This window comes from Rousettus aegyptiacus, unplaced genomic scaffold, assembly GCF_014176215.1.
Source record: "Rousettus aegyptiacus isolate mRouAeg1 unplaced genomic scaffold, mRouAeg1.p scaffold_m13_p_2, whole genome shotgun sequence".
In the NCBI taxonomy this organism is placed as follows: Eukaryota; Metazoa; Chordata; class Mammalia; order Chiroptera; family Pteropodidae; genus Rousettus; species Rousettus aegyptiacus.
The window spans coordinates 67,887,465-67,911,128 of NW_023416295.1; the positions used below are offsets into that span (position 1 = coordinate 67,887,465).

The 23,664-nt window shown below is 35.2% G+C and overlaps 1 long non-coding RNA gene across 2 annotated transcripts in view; it reads right to left on the bottom strand.

Annotated features, from left to right (window-relative positions):
* Window positions 1–4,002: 4,002 nt before the first annotated feature.
* Window positions 4,003–23,664, bottom strand: part of LOC107512939 — an 85,374-nt gene continuing 65,712 nt past the window's right edge. The window contains exons 5-7 of one of the 2 annotated variants that reach the window (XR_001597442.2): window positions 13,263–13,426; window positions 5,624–5,863; window positions 4,003–4,294 (exon numbers count right to left, since the gene is read on the bottom strand). This is a non-coding gene — a long non-coding RNA (uncharacterized LOC107512939). Of the gene's footprint in view, window positions 4,295–5,349; window positions 5,864–13,262; window positions 13,427–23,664 lie in introns of those variants that run through there. The other variant, XR_001597441.2, reaches the window with a different exon arrangement.

Here is a 23,664-nt window from a genome sequence, read left to right on the forward strand (position 1 = left end):
AATCATTAAGCCTTATTCTTTTGTCCAGAGTGTGGTCTATACAAGCAGTTGTAAAAACTACATATTCTGCAGTTGTTGGGTAGAGTGTTCAAAAAATGACTACTAGGTCAAGTTGGTTGATAGTGTTGTTCTATCTCCTTACTGATTTTCTATTTGCTTTTTCTATAATTACTGAGGGGAGAGTGTTGACATCTTTAAATGAATTTGGTATTGGTCTATTTCTCCTTTTTAGACTATTGATTTTTGCTTCATATATTTGGAAGCTCTATTATTAGGTGAATATATATTCAGAATTGTGATGTCTTTTTGATAAATTGAACCTTTTATCACTATGTAATGTCTATTTTTATCCTTGATATTATTCTGTGCTTTGAAATTTATTTTTTCTGATATTAATATAGCTACTGTAGCTTTCATTTGATTAGAATTCACATGGTATATTTTTTTCATCCCTTTAACTTTAAAACTGTTTGTGTCTATATATTTAAATTGGGTTTCTTATAAATAGACTAAATCGGGCCTTGCTATTTAATCAATCTGTCTTTTAAATGTAGGGTTTAGATAACTTGCTTTTTTAATGTAATTTTTTTCAACTACAGTTGTACACTATTATATTAGTTTCAGGTGTACTACATAGTGATTAGACATTTATATAACCTATGAAGAGATCACCCTGATAAATCTAGTACTCATGGGACATCATACATAGTTATTACAACATTAAAACTTATACTATACTTTACACCTCCATTTTGTAACTATACTTTACAACCCCATTTTGTAACTACCAATATATACCTCTTAATCCCTTCACCATTTCCACCCAACCACCAACTCCTCTCCCATCTGGCAACCATCAAAATGTTCTTTGTATCTATGAGTTTGCTTGTGTTTTGTTTGTTTATTTTGTTCTTTGGCACTTGTCCTCCTTCTAATCGACTCTATCTAGCACAGTCCCCTCCAAGTCCATTCATGTTGTCTCAGGTGGCAAGAATTTATTTTCCTTTTATGTCTGACTAATATTCCAATCTGAATTGTTGATAGATATATAGTTATTGCCATTTTATTATTCATATTTTTGATATTTTTTCTTTTTTCTTCTCAAAAAAATGTCTAACATTTCTTATAATACTGGTTTTGTAGTGATGAACTCCTTTAGCTTTTTCCTATTTGGGAAGCTCTTTACCTGCCCTTAGATTCTAAATGATAGCTTTGCTAAATAGAGGAATTTTGGTTGTAGGTCCTTGATTTTCATCACTTTTTATATTTCATGCCAATCCCTTCTGGCCTGCAAAGCTTCTGCTGAGAAATCAGCTAGAATTCTTATGGGATATCCCTTGTAGGTAACTGCTTTACTCTTGCTGCTTTTAAGATTCCCTTTTTGTCTTTAACCTTTGGCATTTTAATTATGATGTGCCTTGGTGTGGATCTTTTCGGGTTCATCTTGTTTGAGACTCTGTGCACTTCCTGGGCTTATATGCCTATTTCCTTTGCCAGGTTAGGGAAATTTTCCATCTTTATTTCTTCAGCTAAGTTTTCAATTCCTTGCTCCCTCCCTTCTCCTTCTGGTACCCTTATGATGTGAATGTTGGTACACATTATGTTGTCCCAGAGGCCCCTTAAACTATCTTCACTGTTTTAGATTCTTACTACTTGTTGCTGTTCTGATTGGGTGTTTTCTGCTACTTTATCTCTAAATCTTCAATTCGGGCCTCTGGTTCATCTAATCTGCTCTTGGCCTTCATTTTAATTATTGTATTTTTCATTTCTGACTGGTTCTTTTTTTATGTTTTCTATCTCTCTGTTAAAGTTCATTTATTCTTCCTCTAATTTCATTGAGCATCCTTATAATCTGTGGTTTGGACTCTACATCTGGTAGATTACTCGTCTCCATTTTGTTTAGTTTTTTTTGTTGTTGTTTTTTTTTTAGCTTTGTTTTGTTCTTTATTAGGGACATGTTTGTTTGTCTCCCTTTTTTGGCTACCTCCCTATGTCTGTTTCTGTGTATTAGGTAGGGCTGCTATGTCTCCCAGTCTTAGAAAAGTTGCTTTATGTAGTAGGTGTTCTGTGGGGCCCAGTCAGTAGTGTAGACTCCCTGGTCACTGGAGCTGGGCGCTCTGGGTGAGTCCCTTGTAATGGATTGTGTGCGCCTTCCTATTGTATTTGAGCCTTGGTTGCTGTTTGTATGTCAATGGGAGGGATTAACCCTCAGGAGGATTGGTTGTGAAGACTGGCCATGACTACAGTGGAGGAGCTGTTGTGCAGTGGCTGACCCTATGAAGCAGGATTTACTTTAGCAGGGCTCTGGTTTCTTCCCAGTCTGTACTTTGGGTGTGTCATCCTCAGATATGGTCCTAGGAAGTGCTCTCACTTGATCAGAAGTCAGTCACTGGGTGTACTGGCCCTGGGGCTTCCTGGGAGGGGCCCCACCACAGGCTAAATTTAGCTGCAGATAGTGCCCTACCCAGTGCCACCTGGTATGAGCCACCAAGCAATCCACAAATGGGTTTCGTGAACCTTTAAGAGATTTTAGGAAAGTCTGTAGCATGACTCAAAACAGGCCATCTGTATGGAAAAGCCACTGGAAGTGGCTTGGGTGGGCCTGCAAGATGGGTGGGGCAGCGTCTCAGGGAATCACAAGGGTAGGAGGACCAGTGCTAGGTTGATGGAGACTCAGACATGGCAGCCTCCGCATCTGCATTCTGTGGAAGGGAGAGCTCAGTAGAGAAACAATGGCTTCCACCAGCACTTCTGTCTGGGAGAAAGCTGTCCCTCCAACCTTCACCCTGAAGTCAGACAATTCAGTTCCTCCCCATATGTCCCTGCACCTTAGGAACTGCTGCCTCAGTACTGGAGCTCAGAGCAAGTGTGTTCATTAGCGAGAATGTACATGCCCGGGCCCGTTAAGAGGAATGCTTGGGACTTCAACTGCCCTCCGTCTCACTCAGCCATAATCTCTGCTCGTTTTCACAATCGGTAGTCATGGGAACTTCTCTTACTGGCACTGGAACCCTGGGCTAGGGAGCTGAGACCCTTTGCCCCTCCCAGAGGGCTTCTGAAGTCAAGATATCTTTCCCACTTTTAAACTACCACATGTGGGTGTTGGACCATCCAGCTTCATGTCTCTACTCCTCTTATCAGTCTCAGACAGCTTCTTCCGTACGTCCTTAGTTGTAGGGCTTCTGTTCATTTAGACTTCAGATGATTCTCAGTGATGGCTGTTCTGTAGTTTAGTTGCAGTTTTGATGTAGTACTGAGAGGAGACAAGCACAGCGTTTACATACTCTGCCATCTTGACCAGAAATCCAGATAATTAGCTTTTAATATAATTATTGGTCTAGGGATTTTTAAATCTATGATCTTATTAGATGTATTCAATTTGTCCAAACTGTTTTTCATTTTTATCTCTATCCCTCTTTTCTTTAGATTAGCCAATTATTTTTGTTATAATTTTATTTTCTCTCCATTACTGAATTCTTAATTATACCTCTTTTTTCAGGGATGGTCATAGGATTTACAATATACATTTTTAACTTATCACAATACATATTAATGTTATATGATTTCACAGTTAGTGTAATATCTCATAGCAACATACTTCCAATTCTTTTATCTCAGCCTTTGTTACTTTTGTCAAATATCTATTTTTATATATTTTATACATCCTACAATATGTTTTTATTATTTTTGCTTTAGGCAGTCTATTATCTTCTAAAATAATTAAATATTTTTAAATCTTTTAAATTTAATTTAGTGTTTATTACTACTTCTGCTCTTTGTTTTTGTGTGTATATACAAGTTTCTATTGGGTATTATAATCTTAGAGAACTTCTTTACTTCTTATAGTGTATGATGACAGTAAATATTCTGAGCTTTATCTTAGCTGAAAATATTTTTATTTCATTTTCATTTCTGAAATATATCTTCTCTGGGTATAGAACACTGCCTTGAAAGTGTTTGTTTTCTTTAAATAGATATTAATTCATTAGCTTTTGGCTTGCATCATTTCTGACAAATATTCTGGTATAATCCTTACCTTTTTTTTCCTCTATATGTGATATTTTTTTCTCTAGTGTCTTTAAAGATTTTCTCTTTGTCTTTAGTTTTTAGTACTTTCACTATGACATGTCTAGGTGTGATTTAGTGTTGTTGTATTTTGGTATTTATTTTTCTTGTCATTCTTTGCTCTTCTTGATTTGTAGATTGATCTCTAACTTCTTTGGGGGCGGGAAGAAGAATTCTCAGCAATTACCTCTCCAAATATATCTTCGGCTCCATTCTCTGTCCTCTCTCTCTGGAATTATAATTACAGACACATTAAGCTATTTGATATTGTTGTGCAGACTTTGGATGCTCAGTTATGTTTATTATTCTTTTTGTTTACTTTTTCTTTCACTTTGGATAATTTATGTTGTAGTATCTTCAACTTCAGTGTGTATTTCCCTCAGCTGTGCCCGGTCTGATGATAAGTTTGTCAAATTAACTCTTCTTCTCTAATATGTTGTTCCTTTAGTATTCACATTTCACCTATTTTTATACTTTCCATATATTGCTAAATTCCTCCAGCTATTTATGCATATTGTTCAGATTTTCTCCCAGTTTTCCAACAATTGATTATTCTTATTTTAAAATCCCTTTCTGAAAGTTTGAACAACTCTGTCATATCTCATTCTGATTCTGTTGATTTATCCTTTGACAATAGGATAAATCTTGCTAACTTTGTGTGTTTCCTTTATATTTTTTAATTGAATGTCAGACATTATTTAAAAGAATACTAGAAGCTGGAGTAAATAAGATTTATGCCTGGAAATGGACGTCCATCTTCGGATATAAAATGATTAGAATGGGGTTTTGAATAACCCTAGTCTAGAATTGAGGTGAGTTTGGGTTTTGTTGTTGCTAATTAACCTTAAATTCAGTACACCTCATTTTTCACATTCTTCTAGCAATAGGCTGATATCATGTTGGATTCAGAATAAAGGCCAGACTGCTTAATGGTTCTTCTCAGTGTTCCTATTCTCCCATCATCTTTTAGCAATCACAAAGCCCTGCATCACGCCAGGGTCTCCTCCCATGACCTGCCTTTCCTCTAGTAATAGATTTCTGTTTGCTTGTTATTCAGTGTCAGGCTCTTGGAGAAGTCAGGGAAGTTCTCTTTTATCCTGATCCAGCCTCAGTTTGATACAGGCTCCCTATACATGGGTCTTCTCAGCATTCCTGCTCTTCCCACCCATGTCAGCAAAACTCTGCCTCGTATCTGCAGTTGTGCTTGCATGGGAATTTTCCCCCTCCCCCAGAAAGAGCAGATCTCTACTTATTATAAATATGTGATTCTGGGCCCAAGATGGAGTCCTGCTGCTCCCCTAGCAATAGTTTATTTTTTTTCTTCTATCTTATCTCCAAAAGCAGTGGATTTTTGCTTGACTCTTAAGAGATTGTTTCTTATCCCTTCTCCAGAAATGAACAAGCTTTGCTTCTATTTCTCTCCCAGAAGCAATACTTGTACCTGGAAGAGAGAATTTGCTGCCCCTTCCTGGCCAGTATTTTCCTCCATAGGAGAGAAGGGTACAGAAAAACAGATTTGTACTTGTCCCCACTCAACAGCCAATTACCCCCTGCACACCTAACCAAACCATTGAGGGGAATGGTCTTCAGTCTTCTTTTCTTTTCCAATTTGTCTCATGAAAACCCAACAGAGGTTCATGCAAAAATGCTTTTGAGTGAGTATAAACTCTCTGGGGTCCCATTTATTCCCAGATGAGATCTTTCCAATGTGACGATTTTTCTGGTGTGTCGTTTTGGCCAGGATGCAGTCCTCAGTCATTGAGCCACATACTAATTTAGCTGTTGATGTAAAGGAGGGCTGAAAATATAGGTAAAATTCATAATCAGATAACATAAGGGAAAGTATGCTGCATAATCTGGATGGGCTGATTCAATCCATTAAAAAAGGGTCTTAAAAACAAAGCAGAGGTTTCCCTGAAAAAGGAGAAATTCTATTGTCACCAGTGGCAGAATTTCCTTTTTCTAAAATGGAATAACATTCTATTGTATATTTATACATCTTCTTTATCCATTTATCCATCAATAGATACTTAAGTTGTTTCTATATTTTGGCTATTATGAATAATGCAGCAATAAACATGGGAGTGCAGATATCTCTTTGAGATAGTAATTTTATTTCATTGGGATATATACCCAGAAGTGGGATTGCTGGATCACATGCTAGTTCTATTTTAAATTTTTTGAGGAATTTCTATACTGTTTTCCATAATGGTTACATCAAATTACATTCCCACAAAGAGTGTGCAAGGGTTCCATTTCCTCTACATCTCACAACATTATCTCTTGTCTACTTGATAATAGACATTTTTTTAGAGGTGAGGTGATAGCTCAGTGTGGTTTTCATTAGCATTTCCCTGATGACTAATGATGTCAAGCACCTTTACATATACCTGTTGACCATTTGTATTTTCTTTGGAAAAATGTCTATTCAGGTTGTTTGTCCTGCCATCTGTGACAACAGGGATGAACCTGGAGGACATTATGCTAAGTTAAATAAGACAACGCACAAAGACAAACACTGTGTAATCTCACTTATATGTGAAATCTAAAAAAATAAAACTCATAGAAGCAGAGAGTAGAATTGTTTTGCCAGGGGTTGAGGGTAGGAGAAATTAAAAGATGTTGGTCAGAAGGTATTGATTTTTAGTATAAAATGATCTAATGTACAGAGTGGTCACTATAGTTAATAATAATACATCATACACTTTAAATTTGCTAAGAGAGTAAATCTTAAGTATTCTTACCGTGAACACACACACACACACACACAGTAACCATGTGAAGTGATGAATGTATAATTAGCTTGATTGTGGTCACTTCACAATGTATAGATATATTACATCATCATGCTGTACACCTTAGATACATATAATTTTTATTTGTCAATTATATTTCCATAAAGCTGGGGGAGGAAAGGAAGAAGAAAATCTGTCGATGGACTGCAGCTTAGATCTGTGCCTGTGAGTTTCATGCCGACCATGATCTTCCCTTTTTAAAGGCCTGCATTATGTATTTCAAACTTTCTTAGCCAGCTACCACAATTACCTGGCTCAATTCCTTATGATAGATAGATGACAGATAGATAGATGATAGATAGATAGATAAATAATAGGTAGGTAGATAGATAGATAGATGATAGATAGATAGATAGATAGATAGATAGATAGATAGATGATAGATAGATAAGAAAGAGTAAGAGTGAGAGCAAGAGCGAGTGAGAGAGAAAATCTCCTACTTGTTCTGCTTCTTTGGTTGAGCCTTGACTGATATAATCCCTGACTTCAATAACCTTACATTTTAGTGGAAAGAGGCAGATAATGAACAAGTAAATATATCAATAGGTAATAAATCATATGAAGAAAAGTTAAGTAAGGTAAGGGTATAGATGAGACAGAAACTACCAACTTAAACAGTGTGTTAGGAAAGAAATTTGATGATATGACCTTCGGGCAGAAACCTGAATGAAGTGAGGAAGCAATGCCCTATATATATTTGAGAGAAAAGCATTTCCAGTCTAGAGGATAAGAAGTGCAAAGCTCATGAGATGATAGAACACATAGTGTTTGTGGGGAAGAGAAGAAGGGTGACAGAGCTAAAGTTCAGGTAATAAGGGGGGAAATAGAGGGACAAAGTTCAGACAGGTTCCTGGGGCAGATCATGCAGTGCTGAAATGTCATAGAAGGTGTTGGGTCTTATTCTGAATGAGAAGTGAAATTCTGCAGGATTGTGAGTTAGAAATACCTGGTTGCCATGTAGAAAACAAAACATAACAATAGAAGACTGGAAGCTGAGAGCAGTTGGGAAGCTATTACGATATTCCAGGAAAAAGTGATGGTAAGATGTGTAATAGAAATCAAGAGGGCAAGAAGTTCAGATTCTCAGCATATTCTGAAGGTAGCAATGAGAGGTTTGTTGAGGGATTTGGATGAGGGTTGTGAGGAAAAGCAAAAAGAAAGGAATAACACTAAATGTTTGGGCCCAAGCCTTACTCCTTTGAGATTTCTCTAACTCCTCAAGCCTGGATTAGGTGAACCCCACAGCCCTGCTCTTAAGAGAGTAAAGCGATTGCCACACCACCTTGTTTTTGCCTTTTAACTTTCTGCAATCCACTTGAGACTGCAAGCCTCGCCAGGCTAGGGACTGTTTACATATTCTTCATAACCATATCCCTAGAACCGGCTACAGTGCCCTGCAGACATTCAAAACCACATATTGAATGAATAAATATTTTTTAATATTTGCAGTTTTATATATAATTATATAATTTGAAAATATATTTTATATTAATTTCATCCTATTTATTATATTTGATAAAATATTAAATATACTCTATTTTCTTAAAATTTTTTTCATCAATTTGTTAATTATTCATAATTTATTTTTACTATCCATTTTTAATCCTTTCCTCTATATCCACTGAGGCTTTAATGTTTTTAGCATAAATTTGGATAAAATGATTTTTATATTACAAATATAACATCCATGGTATCTATAAAATTATTCTTTATTTTTTGTTTATATTTCAGTTTTGATATTTTTGATATACAGAAGTGTTTTTTTTAATTTTCGTTTTTATTTCAAATTTACTAATTGTTTCTCTTAGACTTTCTTTAAAAGTCCCATGACATCTACAAAACAAATATATATAATTTAGACTATTCTTCAAGTTTTTATGGTTCAACTTTTTTAATTATCCCTTTTTCCTCCTGCGATTTATTTTGTATGTGATGAAAAAGTATTTGCTAAACTGATCTTTCTCTAAAAGGATTGTGAGTTTTTTAACCTGAGAAAACTCCTTACTATTCTCTCGATGTGGAGAGCTATTAATTGTGTTATTTTTTGAATGGTAACTATTGTCCTCATTGTTTTTGAAACAATACTAACTGTTCCTGTAGGCAATATTAAAGTATGGGATAATAATACTCATTATTTTAAGAGCTGTATTAATACATATAAGATATTTATTTGAATTGGTTTACTGGGTTAACACTACTGAAAGATATAGAATTTGACCACAAACAGTACTTTAGTTTTTCAAAATAAGCTTTCCAGTTCCCAAAGACTCCCAAACTGATGTAGTTAAAAGTAAGAACTTTATTTTGGTATAACCATGCTTTGGAACTAAGCAATTTCTAGGCATTCTTATGTGTTCTACAAAAGCTATTTTGATATTGTGCTCATTCTACCTGTGATCTAAATAAGGCTTAATTCAATTCTTTAATAGCATAACTCTACTTCACTGACACTTTCTGAATTTAGCAGTCACAAATAATTGAACAAACTTTCTTATTTTTTTTTCTGCCTATCAAAATTAAGAACAAAAGAGCAATGTAATAGTAAGGACTAAAAATATATATCAAAACAAGAAAATTTTTCAAACTTTAAAAACTAATAATAAATTTGAGGGCAAAGTTGACTACCATAACAAATGCAGGACTGTACACAGCTCAAAGCCCTAAATCCCTAGGGTTACAGAAATCCCAAATACAACATATTTTCTACTATTAGAATTTTCTATTTCTAAACAGGTTAAATATATGCTATAATAAAAATATTGAGATTCACAAAGCTAGCTTATAAGATCAGATAGTTTTCCTGTGCCAGAATATTTCAAACTTTAACTCCAGGTTTTGGTTTAAAAAAAAAATCAAATCCATAATTAACTTATCATAATTTTTATCAAAATGAAAACATTTACTGAGGAAGGGAAGTGGCTGAGAAATATGCTGGAATTTCACCTCTGTCACTCTCATTTAAATCAAGTAAAAAGAACATCCATGTGCCTTTCAAAGGTACGAATAAAACATGTAAAGAATTTAGCTGACTTCTTAATGACTGAATTTCTTCTTATATATTATTAACTTTTGAGCCATAAATCTACCTTTCATCTTAATCTTGGCATCAGAAAAAAGTTTAAATGTTCCCGCTTAAAGAATATCCTGTGTTAAAAGATCTGAGGAATGTTTAATGACCATCAAGTGACCAAGTAAATCATGAGAGGATTCCATCTTAAACATTTCATAATTATGTACCTTTGCATTTGGTTCAATGTCCAAATATCCAAAGCAAACAAAAGGCTTAGAAACAAATGCATACGTTTCATCTCAAAGATAATATAAATATTTACATTAAGTGATTTTAGTAAAAGCATTATATTTGAAATATTTAAATAAAGAATTAACAATGTAAAATGTTATTTTGTAAAAATACTTTATTTGAAATGTGTAAATAATAAAATTTTATCATGTAATAGAAGTAATAATTTATGCAACAGTTCAAAAAGTCCCCGTTGTTTAAAGCAAAACCAATATAATTTATAAGGACAAACTACAGACTCTACTTGTTGCCAAGGTGCATCAGGTGTTTTTACTGAATACATTTCTTTTTCATGCCTGTGCTAGAAAAGTGCACTTCTCCTCCTTGCCAAATCTGAGCATTTGGCTTTACAATCATGATTATGTTCAGGTCATCAATGGGGACTATGGCAATGAAAGTAAAATTGTCCTATGGTACATTTTAAGTGGTTTATTTAAATGCTTTTCCTGGTGGGTTAATTAATAATATCCTTTACATCTAAAAAAATGAGTCATTTTAATAACGAGTTATAAAAAGTATACAAGTGTCTAGAATTCTGATCACCTAACATTTGAGTCCAATGGTTATTTTAAATCACTTTTAATTGCCGAAGTCCAGGTTCCCCTTCCACTCTCAAGCTGAAACATGATAAATTTGAGGGACTCTAATAATTTTAAATTCTTGTGCACTGCACATGCTCAGAACCCATCACTTCCAAATTTGGAGGCATATAAAAATTTGAAGAGTTTCAGTTATTTTAAATCACCATGTGCAGCATAGAGAGAGATTTGAAATTGTTGTAGTGCCTCACATTTTTTTTAAGCACTTGGAGAGCTTGGAAGGGAGTCAAGCGGCATTCTAACATTGAGGACAAGACATGCTGTCCTAGTTTGACATCATAACACTTGTCACAACTGGAAATGTACACCTAAAAGTCAAGAAACTACTTGTTTTCAATGACACATTTTAAAAGGTGGGGATCTTTTAAAACCCAAGCAAATAATTTCTTGTGATCAGGAAATAGTAAAGTAAGAAATATGGTGATTATCAGGCCAGGGGAGAAAGAGTCCAAATTGTATTTATGAAGAACGGTTTTCTTTAAACTTGGGGCATCATGACGGATAAAAGAGACGCAAAGCTAAAGAAATGCAAAAAGTTTCTGAAAGCACAGCAGGCGAATTCATGTCCTCCTACAGCTGAATTTTAATCACAGTGGCATTTCCCTCACTATGGTTTTCCTTGCCTCAATTTGCCCAGCAAAGCTAACTTTCTGGTTCTCTCTTGGATGAATGATTGTATGGCATTATGTTTTACCAACACTCGAGTCACTTTCTCTATATTCTCTTTGTTTGATCGTGGGAGAGGGTGAGCACTTTGACATTTTAGACACTAGCTCAGAGTTCACTTTCGACATCCACATCCTTAAAGAACCCAAAAATCATATCAGCACAATCAGGCTATTTAAAGATGGCCTTTCTTCAGCATTTTCTATCTTTTCATCTCAGTGAAAAGTTATTATCGCCTTTGTTGCCTTTGGTTTTTCACGTATTTTTGGCCTGGCACTGCCCAGAGAGCAGGATACTCTTCATAATTCTGCGTCAGTGAAAACATAATGTCCTATGGTTAGTAGGGGGAGAAAAGGGTAGAGAAAAAAAATGAAAGAAAAAGAGCCTGAAGGCACTGGAATAATTAAGCAAATGCAGTGACAGCTGTGGCAGGTCCTGGGCAGAACTGGCTCCACTGAGCTGAATTAATGACATCAACAGCCCAGTATCTCCATTAACATTTGATCATTAATTATTACCCTCTGACAGTAAGAGCCTAAACCTTCCCAGGAGTAGCCTGTTATTAATCTACCTTACCTGCCCTGAGTACCGGCTGTTTGCCCACCTCAGTGCTGTTGGTGGGCTGGTTTTCTCTTGTTTTTTTTTTTAAACTTCAACTATCGCTTCATTGACTTGGGTAAACAGTGATGACCATCAAATTATGAAGGCTGCTTTGGATTGCTGAGTTACATTTTGTTCTCCTATCACAGAGAGGGAACCTACCTGGACCTGTTACACTGATTTTCTTTGTCAAGTTTACAAGGGTCAAGGGACACAGTCTACCTGAAGAAGTACACAGGCAGCAACAAGTAAATCATTTACCACTGTCCTCTTTACCTAACCCTGTGGGACAAGAATTCCTCAGATTTCCTCAAAATCCCACTCTTGGGACCATAATCATTAGGCATGACTGTTTTTTCGGTTCTAAAATTCTTCACCTAAAATGCTAACCAAAACATAGAGAAATTTAATTTTATGTATATATCATCAAATAATTATCAAATTCTGGTAGTCCTTCAGGCAAGTCACATTCCTTCTTTTCCAATGAAAATTACTTGCATTTTATCTTTTAAAAATTAAAGATTCATCTTATATCTACATCTAAATGTTTCTGGTGAAGCTCTAAAACATGTCAAAGCCTTAGCAATTTACCATGTCTATGCACACAGACACACAAGCAAACAGACATGCTATAGTTAATCTAGAAATTTGCAAAAGAATTAGAAAGCGTCCCCCCCTTAAAAAATATCTAATGGCCTATTAATGTTTTACTATGCCTCAATTTCTCTCTAACAAAGATGTGTCCATACCATGTGACAGTGTGCCTGTCACTGGTGAGGGGGAAAATAAAATGGGAAATATAGAAAGAAGCTCATGAGTTAAGTACTCTCCTCAAGGCAGCAGACTTTATAGTATTAGAGTGATAATTAACCTTTACCAAAGAAGACTTTATAGACGTCCAATACACTAATTTGCTGATTGTTCTTTTCCTGCTAGAGACATAATATAGAGTTCACTTCCTAGTCATAAACATAGATACAATATAACTTAATAGAGTGCTTGCTCCAGCTAATGGTCCTGAGTGAACTAAAAAAATCCTAGCACTTTTAGGACTGCGTAGTATATTCCCTGCATACAGAAGGAATCTCTTCAGCAACAAACAATGGTAGAATCAGGCCTGACCAAAAGTTTGTCAGCTTTGTTTTTTTCTAGATCACTGATATTGGCTCCCATGTGGTGGGCAGTTTTAAGTTTTTTCTAAAATGATTCTGAGAAATAAATAATTCCCATACTCACCATTCTAACCGTCAAAAGAACCATCCTCTCACTTAGGGATAGACTTCTGTTCTGCTGTTGACAATAGCTCATAGATTAGTCCTCCTTGACGATTCTCCTGGGTCTTTGGCAAACTCATACAATCCATCGGGCCTCTTTCTTGGAAACCGTTACTCAGAAATCACCTTAAATACAGAGCATGTTAAATGAAAGCTTTGATTAATACAAGTTCTTGGTCATCCAGTACAACAAAAATAATGAAATGAAAGGAAAACGTAATTTAAACTTAATAGATTTAGTTCTCTCATCTGTAAAAGTACCAGGAAAAAAAAAAAAGATGTGTTTCCTTTTAAGTCTAAAGTTGACATTTTTGTTGAGATATTTGTTTGCATAGCTAAAGACAGAATGATGAAGGAAGAACATAGAACGGACAAAGAAAAAAAAAGCATCTAGGAAGGAAAGAAAAAGTAACCAGGACTAAATGACAAAATCAAAGTATGTATTTTTAACATACAAAGTAATTTGTGATGGGGGGGGAGGGGAATCAATGTTTTCTATCCATGTACCATTTTCTATTAACCTCAAGGGAATTATCATATGTCATCAGTGCTTCCCACAAATTGACCAGGCAGCTCTATTCCCTAAGACTTTCTCTCATTCTACATGTTTTAGTAATTTCTAGAACTTACCTCAATTTCACTTTAACTAATATGCTGACCGTTCGTACAGCCACCTCGATCAGTTGCCCAAACATGCCCACCATAGATTTTTCTGGTCTCTAAGGTTCAGATATGCTTGACTTTTTTACAACTTCCTTATAACTTCACTCAAGTTTTCTCTTTGAATATCACCCTAAATAGATTCAAACCAAGATAACATATATACATTTTTTTCCAAATCTCGTTCATCTCTAGCATTCTTCCATCAATATCATTGCTAGCTTAGATTCTTAAAAACTTCAATCAAGTTTCCTCTCACTGCTTATAAACATTACCTGTTTCCACTGCATACAATTTTCTCTACCTGATATTATTTGTTTTAGTTTTTCCACAGTTTTCCTGACTTGTAAGTCACATTGAGTCACCCAAATTCCCTTCAGGATTTCTAACTATATATAAATACTAGCTTCCAACAACTCTCCCACCATATATAATTAATCCATATTTTTTTAAAAAAATCACTTAGTAACAAGGAAATGAATGAACACAAAGGATTAACATATCACCTTCATAGAACTTACAGCAAAAGGAGTCACATTATTCTTTTTAAAGAAGTCACAATGTTAAATATTCTTCTGCTATGGTTTCTTATTAAATATTTTCCTGAATTTTCTTCATCATATACCATATTCACAATGATTCTTTAAAGAATTAAAATTTTACATTTCTATTACATCTTTTCTACATTTAGCAAAAGGTTACAGAGCAGATATTGTTTGACATTGAATTTCTGTTAACATGTCCTCCACTGGAGCATAGTTGTACACATTGTTTCAGTGCTAACATAATGGGGAATATTTTCAAAGAGGGCTGTGTTTCAAGCCAGATGGTTTATCTGCCGAAACAATTCTCCCAGTAGAAAAATCGTGGCTGCACAGTTGCAGTAGTGTTCATAAGCCTAGTGCAGTAGATTCATTTGGCACCCACATTTTGGAGTCAAACAAAAGTGTGGTTTGTGCGAATCTCAGACTAAGACGTTCATAAGTGAAAAGGAGCTTTTTGCAATTGCACATTGTGCTTTACTGTAAAGGCAGCAGTGTGTTTATATCAGAAACACAATATGCATATATGGTATGATTTTTAAATATATGTAAATAGTTTCAACCATATGATGCAAGGGACAATAATAGAATAATTGCTTCAAGGATTATCACAGTCTGGTTCAAAAAGAGCCGTACTTGTGTTGAAAGCAAATGTATTACCAAAACTCAGGTCTACTATATCTATTACAATTTGAAAAGAAAAGACTAGACATGTATCATATCTTGGGATTTTGGCAAAGATCAACCGTTACCTGATAACATTCAAGAGTTACACACAGTGTTTCTATCGATACTGCAATGCATGACTCTTCCCACCTTCTACTAAATAAAGACCTTGATTTAAAATCTCGTGATTTTCAAGGGCCCCATAAAAAAGGGCCTTAGTGGCTTATGGTCCTACCCAAAAATGATCGTCAGAGGTATTACTATGCAAGCTGGAAATCTCACTCTCCTTTGTCATAGGAACAGTCACTTCCTGTATACTAGTACTACCCACATTTTAAAAATAAAACAGAAGAGTTAGAGGATTCCAAGGGGGAGTTACCATGCTCTGAAACGTCTCAAGCATGTAGAGGGATGGGAAAATCCCTGAGATTCCAGAGATTAAAAAAAAAATTGCACATGGGAGGTTCTAAATAAAGAAATCCTAGGGTATGTTGGGGAAGTTGGCACAAGCCTTGTAGCTCTTTCCCTCAGAGACTATTTTTGCTTGAGTTTGCTAGTGAGTGAGTTTGAGAATGCATGTGTATGCGTGTGCCCTTTTATGTTTAAAGAACTTAACATTAATGACATTTTATTTTCATGTAGAGTCAGATATCTTTAAAAATACATTATTTTCCCTCAAATTATTTTTATCCTTAATATGCATCACGTCTTAATAATTTTACTTAGATAGATTATATTATAAACTTCAAAACTTCAGGATGAAAAAAGAAAGGGATTAAAAAGAAAAAACAATGAAAATAAGATTGGAATTTAATCGCCACAAAGTGAGTTAACATTTTTTTCACACGGAAAAAGTACACACGTGCGCACACACGCACACAATTTATGTGCCATAATAACTCTCAAACAGGATGAGAAAAAAATAAATGTCAATACTAGAAGCCTTACTGCCCTGAAATTAACAGGTTAGCTGGAAAACCCTTTAGGACCCTCAAGTATGATCATCCAGATCAGAAAATTCTACTCCAAATTAATGTGTATATTAAATCCAAACAAATGTTAGAGACACATGCCAAGATGAAAATCTTTACATGACTGTCTCTAAAACATACTGTTAAATGAATACCTGTGGGCAAATCCAAATGAAAAATATAAACATTTGTTAATTACCTGCATCATTTTGGAGGCTGCCCAAGGAATGTTAACACATTATTTCTTCCTTAGTCTTGTATATTCTGTATCTTGATCTTTTTGAGTGAAGATTTGCTGGCATGACATTTAATGCAGGCATTGAATACTGGAAGAATTGTGTGATTTGTTAAATAAGTGACTGCTTTGGGGAATTTTTCATTTCATTTCCTTTCTTTTCCTATTTTGTTTTATGAATGTCATCCTTTATTAGCAGGCAGATTGTAGGACACTGTGGTCTGAGTTATACAGACTCTATTGTGTTTATAACAGGAATTTTGTAAATATTTGGTAAATGATCTAATATACATTAAAACAAAGAAAAGTCCTATCAGGTCAGATATTTGATGCTTCACCTGTTTAGGAATAATTAATGCCACATATTATTAAATACTATCATCTCTCAGATACCAGGAAAACACGTGATTGTTGCAGCATATCATTGGCTTTGTTTCCTTGTATATTTTTGACATTTTATATCACTGACAAACTTTAAGCAAAAGTACGTATTTTTCTTACTTTTTGTTACATAGTGTCATCAAAATTACATACATTAAATCTAGGAGGTGGGGGGGGGGAAGTGTCTGATGGACAAGTCAAATCCAATTCAGATATTTGTAGCATCAACAGCAACTGAGTATTTCCAGAAAGCGAACAAAATGAATTTTTCATGAGGCCATATTTAAGTCACTACATCTCTATCTTAACCAGATTCTTTTTAATACCTTTCATTGTACGAAGTGTGCAGGAAAATTAAGATTTATAAATATTATATGAAAACAGAGGAGAAATAATGGTAATTTGGTAAATATTGTATTTGTAATATAATTGTCCCGACATAGTTTTACATTTTCAAAATTGATATACTTAAATCAAAAAATTTTGTGCAGGGATTTTGTGAAGTTTTGAAGAATATTCAGGGAATCAGGACACAGATGAAAGGAAGGGAATTTATCTCAACTATTTCTTTTGGAGTAGCTATAAGAGCCCAATGCAATCATTTCTCCTCTCCATTTTATCAACTTTTAATTACACTAATTTTCAAAGAAATAATATCTATCATTATTCACATGAAGAGAGTAGTTATATAATCTCTTCACTGTATTTTATTCTCTTGAAACCATTACTCAATTTATCACAAATTTAAAAAGTAAATTTCCAAGCAAAATAAAGCAGAAAAAATAAGAGAGCTAGCCAATTCTTCAGTATTGAAGTGTTTTTGAATACACTGGTGCGTGCTCTGCATGGGCTTTGTGGGTCCCCTACATTACCACCACCAATAAAAGGGGAAAAAGCACCAAATTTTATCTCTTACCTCAAATCTATGATGTCCTTCCTACATCATAATTCTAGAACCAACTCAGTTTCCAAAAGCCACGTCTCCAAGCTGTGTCATTCTGTCAGGATCTTTCTGGTCAGGATCCTGAGACTCTGATATAATCCTGCACTCTCCGACATGCAAAAACACAGCCACAGAGACCTGAGCCATGCTTCTCCATGTGAGCTGAAGTTTCCAGGTGGCCTGTATGTGTTATGACTGTGCTTGGCCTCAAAATAAAAGCAAATTGACAATCCCTTACCTCCCCCAAGCCAGTGCCAATTTTTAAATAAAATGTCTAGTGGTGATTTATTGCCATTGCAAACTGCCAGACTGGCAGCCCCATTTACCTACTAAGCAGACAAATTGGTAAAAGCTATGTCAACCTTGCCCAGTTTCCCCAAGTATGTCATAGAAGGCATTCCAAATCTCATGTTTATTCTGTTACCAGATTTCTTATTTCTGTGCATTAGAAAACAAAATATCTAGTTGATCTTGATGACATTAGAAAGTGGTCAGTCATTCTTGTCTTGAGGACTTCCCACGATCATACAAGCTCATTTTTCATAGATCACACACTCTTGTATTCAGATAAGAATTGTTGACCATTAGTCACCTGGCTTGAGTATCACACAGGGCTGCAGAACTGAAAGAATTTTTTTCCTGCATCTAATATCATCTCAGAGGCATGTTTCCTACCACTTCCCCAGGGACCAAACACCTGCCTTGACAATCTCAAGAGACTTCTCTCCCTTATTCCTCTCCAGCTTATAAATAACAGCACCTGTTGGCTAATGTCTACTTTTTTAAAATGTTGATTAGATCTTTTGGACTTTATCAATCCCTTTTATCCCCTATCAAACTGATCTATTCTTACCTGAATAAATTGCATGAGAATTTTGCATTGGTCTGGTCAAAAGTACCTCTTCCTATTCAGGAGTATCAGTTCAAAGACTACAACATGCAATGTATTTAAAAAGAAAAGGGAAAAAATTCCAGAGCCATCAATTCCTATTTCTTTAAGATTGCAGACAGCCTACCCTAATGAATGAAACCTCCAGTCTTACTTAAGCTGCCCAGAGTGACTAGTTATCAAGTCAATGAGAAAAAATCTTATATGCTTCATCTTGATGCCTCTGTGTCATTGTACACAAAATGCAGAGCCGTCTATATTTCATCAACCATTTTCTTCATGTATTATTTAATAAACTGTTTAGAGCATGCCTAATTACAAACATTTATTATAGAAATCAACCCTAGAAATGTGTGAGAATATGCTAAATTGTTTCCTACCTAAAGTTTTAATGAGAGTATAATACCTCCGGCCCATATGCTTCAAGAACGTTATCCTTAATTATGTAACATGGGTATTTTACTGATATCTGTTAACTGCTCGAGCAGCTGTGGTTTTCTGCTTTTTTGCACAGCTCGGGAGGAGCAGTGAGTTCAGTTTCCCCTTTTTGGGGGGTTGCAAAATCCATACCCCAAACAGGTGTGTGCAATCACGAACCGCAGTGATGAACCCAAACTGCTGCCTTTCTAAAAATTCCACCAGCCGGTGACACACGCTGGTCAAGGTTGCACAACCTTGTTTTCCACCGGTTATTTTGATGATTCATTCCCCCATGGGGAGGTGAATTTCAACCATTGTTACTTTGCTCCTGTTTCTGATAACTAGAGGAATCACTTCCTCATTTTGATGATTTCTCTCTCTCCCTCTCTTGCTCATTCTCGCTGCCTCCTTATTTCTTTTTTTTTTTTTTAATTGAATTCTGATCCTTTGGAAGGTACTGTCTAAAATGGTTGCTCTCTTCTTTACAGACAAGGACTAGCAGGGTTGAAGCTAAAGGAAACCCACTCATTAAGCAGAAATTATCAAGTCCTTACTTCATTGCTGTGAATCTACCTGAATGATACGTAACTATAAAGTTATCACTATGAATATATGGGCTCGAAGCAATAAGTATTGTCCACTTTCAAGTAGTGATCTTGGAAAACTGTACATTGATTCTTTTGATTGCTTAAGATATGCTTGTGGAATCACCAAGAAAACCCCCACACTGTTTTGAATATCAAATATGGCAAATTGCCTTCTTTAAGGTGAGTTTGATTTTTGCAAACATTCAAAGTTTATGCAGAGCCAAGTCTGCTGATAAATTGATCAAGTCTTTTTTTTTTAAATAAAAATAATTTTGATTGTTGAATAATAAAATGACCTCTTCATGAGGAATAAAAAAATGAATCTAAGGAAATTTGCAAAAAAAGAAAAGATGGTGCAAAACATTTTTGGATAGTGGCGAATACCAGTGGATTAAATGTAGTCTATCCAACATAACTTCCTTAGAAAAGACAACATTCCTTTGTAAATTTTATATGCTTACTAAAATTATTTTATCCTTACATATTGGTTTTTTTAGAAAATGAACGATTCAAATTTATTTTTCCCCTATTAAACCACCACCACAACAACAAAAATATAGTAAGGATACTCTATAGAAATTGTCTTCCTAATTAATAACATATCAACATAGACACAAGAGCATGTCAACCCATTTCACATTGCTGTAAAGGTGTAGATTTTCTTGTACTAGAAAGCAGTGTGTCATAATGGTAAGAGCATGTCATGAAACGTGATAACCCAAATATTAAACCTTAACTTTCTGTCATCTTATATAGGTATCTCGGCCTCACTAAATTTGAATTTTCTGTTAAATGTGGAAAATATGTGTATGCCTTGCACAAGTCTTATAAGAATTAAATGTATGAAAAATCTCAAGTAGAGTGCCTGGCACATAATAGATACCCCAAACATGGTGACTTTTGTGATATTTATTATTACACATCAAGGTTCTCCACTGGAACACGAGCTCCTAGAGAGCAAGTATCATGTCTCAATCATGTTCATTACCTAGCATCCAGCACAGTGTCTGACACGTAATAGGGCTTAAATAATTTGAAGCAGGCTGAAAACGTCCTTCTGAATACACTTAAAATTTTAAAAACTGGAAATAAAAAAATAGAAGATTTTAAATCAAGTTAATTGTAAAAATAGTTCAGGGATGACATGATCTGGTTTAATTCATAATATAACTAAGGTGCATTGGTAATCAGAAAAAATATATATATTATTACATATTTTAAAATTTTTTATTTCTTGATCTGGTTTTTTCCTGCCCTATCCAGTGTTTAAAGAAGCTTATTTGTTATCAGTGCAAAATTATTTCATTAGAAGTAATGAACTTTAAAACTTTAAAAGGTGACTCTAGCCAAGGAAGGTAGATTTAGTGTAAGTATAGCAGAAGTCAGAGATTAGATGCCAGATGGGAGAAGGGAAGGAGAACTTTAGATAGGAAGAACATTATACCACTGCTTTTTAAATTCTTGGTAGCTGCAGGGGTGTGGGCTCCATAGGGTGGCGGAACACTGAACAAAGTCACACTTCCCTAAACATGAACACAGTGGGGTGAGATCTCCTCTTAACCTGCCTCAGGCACAAACGTAATGGTTGACCATCACATTTCAACGATGCAATATGACTACCATATGTACTAGAAACCTAGAAAGCAATTGTTCTTCAGATAAATGAACAAATACCACTTAATCATTGTTTTATTTTTTCCTTTTTTTAAAAAAAATTTTCTCCTTTAAGAAATAAAAAGACTGAAAAGAGGATAATTGTAAGAGGAGACCATCTTAGGCTCAGTAGACAATTGCACAAGCTGTCCTTTGTGAATTTAAAGCAATTTCTATACCTGCATAAACTTAAAGGTAGAAAGTTAGATTGTCTCTTTCAAGTATTATCTTGCTACAGAAGCCGAAAGAGTTGCGACCACCTGACAGCAACCAACAGTCAAGTCTACTGAATATCATTGTATCATTTTGTTCCTATACCAGGGGGGGAAAAAACAGAAATTTCTATGGGAAACAAGTACATGCTTCATAGAATGAATAATGGGGCTCATAGAGCCCTTTCAAAAGGCTGAACAATAAAAGCACAACTCCCTGTCGCCAATAAAAATTCTCCTTGAACTCTTTACTCCTGAATTTTACTAATCTTTCTTCTTCTCAAGCACTTGGTTTTGAAGGCCATGAACAACACACTCAATTTGCACATAGGTACCCCTATTGAAAAAACTTTGCTTTGTCACGGCTCTTGGAGAAGAAGTTAAATTATCATGTTTAGGAGAATTACAAACAAGGAACAGAAACTTTGGACTTTTTTTTTGAATCTTAGGTTGGAATCTCATGACCCAAGATTTTGCAAGTCCTGAAGGAAATTCAGCTAAGGCAATGAAGAGTCTTATGATCCATTACCCTGCAATCTCTTAGTCGTTAAAGGAAAGAAAAATTCATAAAAGAAAATAAGAATACTAACAAAACAGAATCACAGAATTAAGTAGCAAAGGAGAACTACACAACTGATCATTCATTATCCCCTACTCTCTAATCTTATAACTTGGGATCATTCTTCTGTGATAATACTTCTCATTGTTTATTTAAGTATATTTGCCATCCAGCTGCTTTGGAGCAAGAACCAAATTTAATATTTCCCTGTAGCTTTAATTCCTGGCACAGAAACTGGCACAGATGAGATGCTTGGTAAGTATTTGCTAAATAAATAAAATCATAGATTAATCATGTTCTTTATAAAGGGTATTTCTATGAATAATAACACATTCTGTAATCCAATAACAAACACTACATGGTAAGCAAATATAGTTAAATCTCTTATCATAGGAGCAGGTAGCCAGGTTCTCTTTTCTTTCTTTTGCCCATTTTGAGATTGGCCTCATTTTTTCTTTTTTCTCCTCACTTTTCTTCAGTCTGATATTACCTAAATGCCACCCATTCATCAGTAGATTATCATTGTTGGATGCTTAAGAGTCAGAACTGTGGAAGAAATTGAATGGCAAACCGCTGTAAGACTCCTCTGCCCATCTTTAAAATTCTACTGTTCAAATAGTACTACAGAGCTTTTAGTAACCAACCGCCCACTGTCTACCCATCTTAGTTAAAGGCAATTCCATCCTTAGTTATTCAAACCAAAACCTTGGTGCATTATTAACTTCTCTCTGTTCTTCATACCTCATATATAATCAATTAGGAAATCCTGTTGCTTTCACCTTCAGAATATATCCATAACCCAACCACTTCTCATCATCTCCACTGCTACTATACTACCTTAACCCAAGCCATTATTATCTCTTGGGAATTGCTGAAATAAGTCTTTTTTTTTTTTTTTTTTTTAAAGCAAGGCAAGCCTTGGTCAATCTCACAGATTGCAATGACCTTGTCAATTTACAATCCCTTATTTTTTATTTTTTTATTTTTTATGCCTACAGCACCTGGTCTTCCTAGGTGGTCTCCCATCCAAGTACTAACCAGGCCCGACTCTGCTTAGCTTCTGAGATCAGACAGGATTGGGCTGAAAGAAGTCTTAACAGGTCTCCTTGCCTACCTACATTCCAGTCTTAACAAGGCACGTAGAGTGACCCTCTTCAGTCATAAGTCACATCCTGTTATTCCTTCAATCTGAGCCCATCTACATCTTTTGACATTACTCAGAAGAAAAGCCAAAGTCCTTATTATGACCTACAAAGTCCTATATTATCTGTCTACTAACCACACTGATTGTCTCTCTGAACTTTCTGAAAACTCTGCCATCTCCCTGCTCCAGACACTGTCCTGCCATTGCACTAAATGTGCCCATTTGCCCAGAACTACCTCCTAAGTGGCCAAATGATGCACCTCTCATTTTCCTCTTGCTTAGACTGGATCTTTTCAGTGAGGCCTTCCCTAGATATCTGATTTTAAATTTCATCCCTCTGACACCTTATAGTTCCCTTCTGTACTATATTTTTATCCTTAGCACGTTTTACTACCTAATAAACCATAGATTTTCTTTATTTTTCCTGATCATTATCTATTATCCCTGCTAGAATATTAATTCCATCATAGTAGAGAGTTTTACTTTTTTTTTTTTTTTAACT